This window comes from Conger conger, chromosome 3, assembly GCF_963514075.1.
Source record: "Conger conger chromosome 3, fConCon1.1, whole genome shotgun sequence".
NCBI lineage: Eukaryota > Metazoa > Chordata > Actinopteri > Anguilliformes > Congridae > Conger > Conger conger.
Genome location: NC_083762.1, coordinates 52,477,333 through 52,483,706, shown reverse-complemented (window position 1 = coordinate 52,483,706; position 6,374 = coordinate 52,477,333). Strand labels below are relative to the sequence as shown.

The 6,374-nt window shown below is 44.0% G+C and overlaps 1 long non-coding RNA gene across 1 annotated transcript; it reads right to left on the bottom strand.

Moving 5' to 3' along the window:
* Positions 1-5,474: 5,474 nt before the first annotated feature.
* On the bottom strand, positions 5,475-6,180 carry LOC133125050 (uncharacterized). Its single transcript, XR_009708378.1, has 3 exons — positions 6,031-6,180; positions 5,816-5,946; positions 5,475-5,743 (listed from the first exon to the last, which is right to left on the bottom strand). It is a non-coding gene; the product is annotated as an uncharacterized LOC133125050 (long non-coding RNA).
* Between the last annotated feature and the right edge of the window lie 194 nt (positions 6,181-6,374).

The window sequence follows — 6,374 nt, the reverse complement described above, 5'->3', positions numbered from 1 at the left end:
ATCTGGAAATTACCTAGAGCGGCCATTGCAGGAAGCAACCATAACTGTCCCCTTGTTTACGGTCTCATGTCGACGGTGTCTAGACGATTAAACTCCAATTACAACCCTTGTGACCCTCATAAAATCAATTCAAAACAACAATAGATCAGCATTTACAATAGATCAATCAATCATCAATATGATCTTGTTAACTGGTTTTCAAAAGATGTCAAACATGACTTGGGGTCAGATAAACCCCAAATATGAAGGTTGAGGACACAGTTCATGTTAATAGAACCAAATGATCTAATGGTTCTCAGAGTAGGAAAACTGGGATACCTGTATGACGGAATTACAAAAAAATAAATAATACCGAACAGCAAACTCACCAAATGCAAAATGTAATCAAAATAACAAATATCAAAATCAAAACATTCAGAGAAGTGGCAGAGAAACTGACAGCATATTTAAAATAAACCATGTTTTTTTCAACAAGTGCACAGATGCCTGTTAGAAATTTTGACCCCATATAAGTCTGCAAACATGATAAAAACGGACTTGAATCCATGATTTGACAAGAAAACAACCTTGCAGTGGCGCTGGGGGATTTCTAGATAGAGATGAGGAAATCTTTGTCTGTTCCAACCAACTCTGTCAATGCGAAAAGATATGTCTCTCCATATGGATACATTGTATCAATTTTCCACCAAGCATTGTCACACAGTAACAGATGATACTATTTAAAACATTCACAAAGTTTAAAACTAATAGTTTAATTTCAGTTAATCTCTTTTTATCTTTTTATTGCTTTATTAGAATAGCACAGCTTGAAACCATTTCATTATTATTATGAATCGCCTTCTATTTAGCATTTTTTGGTAAAGGTAATTTAACTGCAATTGATGTGCGTAGGCCCACAGATTAAATAAAGCAATGAGTGTGACACTATACAAATGTCATTGTAAGAACTGCTCTGAATGCAGCGGTTAACAGTGTGGGAACACTGCTATCAATTAATTGAGGTATCAACATGAATGACTATGAAGGTGGAGCATAATAATTGTTTATCACGTGATGAAAGAAAGATCTGCTGACCTTATGATGAAGCATGGCAGAAATGCAGGTGGAAAAAGTGCTTTGAAGAAACTGGTGACCCTAATTATGAAGGATCTACATATTCTGAATGACATTCTGTCTCTCATAAAATCAATTCAAAACAACAATAGATAGAATAGAATAGATTGCTTTTTACACAGGGGCTGAAAAATATGGATATACATTTATAAATAGATTTACTTCACATGTGTATCCCAGCCAACTACACAGCATCACTTGAGAATAATCATTTACTGGCCATATACAGTACACAAAGAACACTATAAGTAGCATTAGTGTTCATCACAAAACAGCTTCCCTGATTATTTACCCTAACCACACAAAAATATACAAAGAGAACATTTCCAAATTCCTGATTTTTATTTCTTTTTACGTGTGTTTAAACATATTTTGCAATAGATGTCCCAGTTTCAGTCTGTTTAATGTGGAAGCAGTTAACACTCCCTTTTCATAGGTGTACCTAACGTATTACCCATTTAAAAACCAGAGTCAGAGTATGAGAATATACCTATATTTTACCTCTATTACCTATATTATATACCTGTAATATGACAGTTGGGATTTGATCAGAGAATTTCACCTCGCAACATGCAATAGCTTATCCTGACTTATTTGTGTGGCTCATCTTGTTTTGACTTTCTGATACATTGTTCTCTTTGGTTATTTCACACTTCTGCCTCCTCCACCCATGCAGGTTTCACAATCACATTCTGACATCCTGTTTTTGCTCATGCTTCAGAAAACGAGTCTTGTTTCATTTTACATTAGTGTTTAAGAGAAATGAGCTTGCAGTTTCAAAGGATGCAGGTTTGATTCCCAGGTCATGTAGTGATGCTGTAGTGATGCTAGTTACTTTGCTTGAATCGCTGTATGAATGAATGTAAGCGGTGTCGACCACACTGGAAAAGCCGCATAGATGTAAATGCCTTTGTACAATATCCCTTCCTTCCCAATTTCCTCCAGTGGTGGAACAACCTTCACCAATTATTCATGAAGGCACTCACTTTTTTCTGAAAATGTTTAAAAAGATAGGCTATACCCACTGTTCAAACCCCTTTCCCTTTATGTTGTTGTTCTGCAGACACCTTGCACCTTGATGATAACACTTGTTGATTTGTAACTGCACATATCTATAGCTCAAGCGTTTGCTTACCACCATGTAAATGCACTCGTAATATGCTTAGGCTTAAATCATCTGCCAATTGATTAAATAGAAAATTGTAACCCATCTGTAGATTTGCAAGGGAGTCACACTCTTCCATTCTGCACTCCACCTACCAAGAGAGCTGCGGAATGGCCAAGGCAGACTGCAAGCACCTGATCAACTAGGGGAAATAACCCTATTTTGAAAGAGCTTGAGTCTTAAATATTTGGCTAAGTTTACCCGACATCCTTAACACCACACCCCTCTGTCCAAGCCACACTATGGCCAATGGGCTTTACCCCAAAGGAAGACTGCAGGCCTGCATGTCATAGTAGCATCTTTTCATGGTCATGCTAGGGCCAGGTGGGAGCTAGTTTGTGTCAGTGCTTGCTCATTTTATACAGTAGGCATTTCAAACTCAAGTCTTGGAAAGCCAGAGTGTTTGAAGTTTGTTAAGGAAAAATGCCCTTTTTAACATTTCACAGGTGAGCATCATCTGAAGAAGGAGGCCTTTCAGGCTTGGCTGGCCCGGGGGTCCCCTGAAGCAGCAGACAGGTATGGCTTCGGCAGTCGCTGAAGCAAAGACCTGGGTATGGGAGGAGTTCAGGGAGGCTATGAAGAAGGACTTTCGGTTGGCCTCGAGGAAGTTCTGGCAAACCATCCAACGACTCAGAAAGGGAAAGCAGGGCTTGTCTCAGGCTGTTTTCAGCAGGGGAGGAGAACTGCTGACCCAGACTGGGGATGTTGTTGGGCGGTGGAAAGCGCACTTTGAGGAGCTTCTGAACCCGAACAACACGTCCTCTGTGGAAGAGGCAGAGCCCAAAGACTCGGGGGAATCTGCAACTATATCCCTGGCGGAAGTTGCTGAGGTAGTCAAAAAGCTCTTCAGCGGCAAGTCGCTGGGTGTGGATGAGATTCGCCCTGAGATGCTGAAGGCTCTGGACATTGTTGGGCTGTCTTGGCCGACACGCCTCTTCAGTGTCGCGTGGAGGTCGGGGACAGTACCTGTGGCAGACCGGGGTGGTGGTCCCCATTTTCAAGAAGGGGGACTGGAGGGTGTGCTCCAATTATCGGGTATCACACTCCTCAGCCTCCCCGGGAAGGTTTACTCTAGGGTGCTGGAAAGGAGGCTCTGACCGACGGTCGAACCTCGGATTCAGGAGGACCAAAGTGGCTTCCGTCCTGGTCGTGGAACAGTGGACCAGCTCTTTACATTGGCAAGGTTGCTGGCGGGGTCATGGGAGTCTGCCCATCCAGTCCACATGTGCTTTGTGGACTTGGAGAAGGCTTTCGACCGTGTCCCCCGGGGAACCCTGTGGGGTACTGTGGGAGTATGGGGTACCGGGGCCGTTGTTACGAGCCATCCGGTCCCTGTATAACCAAAGTGAGAGCTGTGTCCACATCTTCAGCACAAAGTCAAGCACGCTTCCAGTGGGTGTGGGACTCCGCCAAGGTTGCCCCTTGTTACCGGTCCTGTTTGTGATATTCATGGACAGGATCTCAAGGTGCAGCAAAGGTGAGGAGAGTGTCCGATTTGGTGACCTCAGAATTGAATCTCTGCTTTTTGCGGAGGACGTGGTTCTGCTGGCTTTATCGGACTGTGACCTTCAGCATGCACTGGAGCAGTTTGCAGCCGAGTTGTGAAGCGGCCGGGATGAGTCAGAACCTCCAAGTCTGAGGCCATGTTTCTCTGCCGGAAAATGGTGGATTGCTCCCTCCGGGTTGGGAATGAGCCATTGCCCCAAGGGAAGGAGTTCAAGTATCTTGGGGTCTTGTTCACGAGTAAGGGTAGAAGGGAGCATGAGATCTACAGGCGGATCGGTGCAGCGTCAGCAGTAATGCGGGCGTTGCATCAGACCGTAGAGGGGAAGAGGCAGCTGAGCCAGAAGGCGAAGCTTTCGATTTACCGGTCAAGCTACGTCCCAATCCTCAGCCTTAGAGATAGCATGAGGAGCTTGGACATGCGGAGTAGAGCCACTGCTCCTTCGCGTTGAAAGGAGCCAATTGTAGTGGTTTGGGCATCTGATCAGGATGCCTCCCGGGCACCTGCCTTTGGAGGTTTTCCGGACACGTCCAACTGGGCAGAGACCCCAAGGTAGACCCAAAACCCACTGGAGAGATTATATATCTCTCCTGGCCTGGGAACGCCTCAGGATCACACAGGAGAGCTGGAATGCGTTACTGGGGAGAGGGATGCCTGGAATACCCAGCTTAGCCTACTGCCACCATGACCCTACTCCAGATAAGCGGCTGAAAATGGATGGATGGAACTCTTAGTCAGTACCAGCACAATGTGCTGTAGAGCATAGCGGTTCCCAGACTCGGTGTTGGGTATGCTGGTTTTTGTTCTAACCATTTGCCTTCCATGTTCAGAGGGATTACTTATCCTCTTAAGCCACATTTTCTCAGACATTGGCTATGCGTGCCATGAAGACTAAAACTCCAATGTTTATTGTGCCATTTTGAAAACAATTACATAAAGGTATTTTTCTTTTAAATCAAATGTTTGACAGGCCAAACACCTGGCTTCTAATTAGGTTGCAGAACACATTTAATGAATTAATCAAGACAACTCAGGTTTGGCTTTGTTTTTGAATATCTTCCACATAGTTAGTGGCCAGTGTCCACAATATCACCAATTAGGAGCCCCAACAATTCACTTCTTTAGTTTGATCAATTAGAAACATATCACAAGATGAAAATGATTTTTATTATTCGTGGCCATGTGACAGAGCGTGGTTCAAGAGGGAGAAATAATCCCTTGAAACAATAGCAAATGGTCAATTTCTGGGATTGCAATTGTGGTCACAAGAAAACCAGCATACACAGGGGTCCCCCCCAGGACCAAGTTTGGGAACCACAGATCTAGAGCATAGCACACTGCTCTGCAGACATCAGCTGGTGTAACCCTTGGGGAAAATGCTACAGCTGCACCAAGCACCCATAATGGAACTAGGCAAAGCAAGTAGAAAAGGCAGGACTCAGGTGTAGCATCTTGCACAAAAATGGCTCCCATGCATGCAAATTATTTTAGGGATTACAGTTAAGCACATGGTCCATATGGAACGGTTTCAAGCTTTACTTGTCTACATTGTAGTGTGGCAGGCCTAGAAATGCGGAACCATCTCAACTATTCCTCAAACAGGATTCTCACCTCAAGACCAATGCACCACACCACCCACTAGACTCCGGTGCTACGCAGCATAACAGGCAGAGTGACGGGCAAGAACACGCATTGATTTAAAAAATAAGTTTATTTAAAGACCTTTACATAAATTACATATAAAAGGATTTACGAAACAAGTAGGATGTAGGTCGTTAAGCGCCTTCTTTGCCAAAGTTCATCTTAGGGCGTAGCGATTGCACAGCAGAACCGACTTCGTGGCGGGTGATGGCGTTACGCTTGTTAAACTTTGAAAGGCGTGCTGCTTCGGACACCACCAGTGCAAACGTTTCTCCGGAGAGAGATTTGGGCACGGTGATGCACTTGCTCGCGGAGTTCCCCTGTAAAACAGCCACAGCCGAATAAGCGATTCGTCAAGAGAATAAGCAACGAAGATGATTCACAAAGCGAACCTCCTTCTGGAGTCTGTAGATGTAAGTGGAGTATGCCCTAGATTTTCTCTTCTCCCGTCGGAATGGCATAGTTGTTCGCTTCATCACTTTAACGCCCGAAGTCTTCATAATCGCCGCACAAGGAATGGTTGCTATAAATGTAGTAAACGGGCATATCATCAATATCTCCCCCAAATGCCATCCATAAGACTAGCAATTGCGGTCTCGCCACTTACCTTACAATAGCCGCTAAACTGAGCACAACACCAGTAGGCTAACGTTAACATAATATAGAATATGTTCGTTATATAGGCTATGAATTACGGCTGACCGGCGACAGGTGTTTTGCTGAAGCACATTTGACACATTATTGGACGAGTAAGTGCAGTCGACTAAATGTTTAATTGCAACACATTTTCAGTGACTGCAACCAATTATGTAATTAACCAGCGTTCGCGCTCCGAAACTATCGTCCATACTGCTTAACCCAGGCTAATGTGTTCAATTTGATATGGGGTATGCATCAGACGAACCAGCCAACCAGTTGCTAATGGGAATTTAATAATGAATGTAAAAGTAA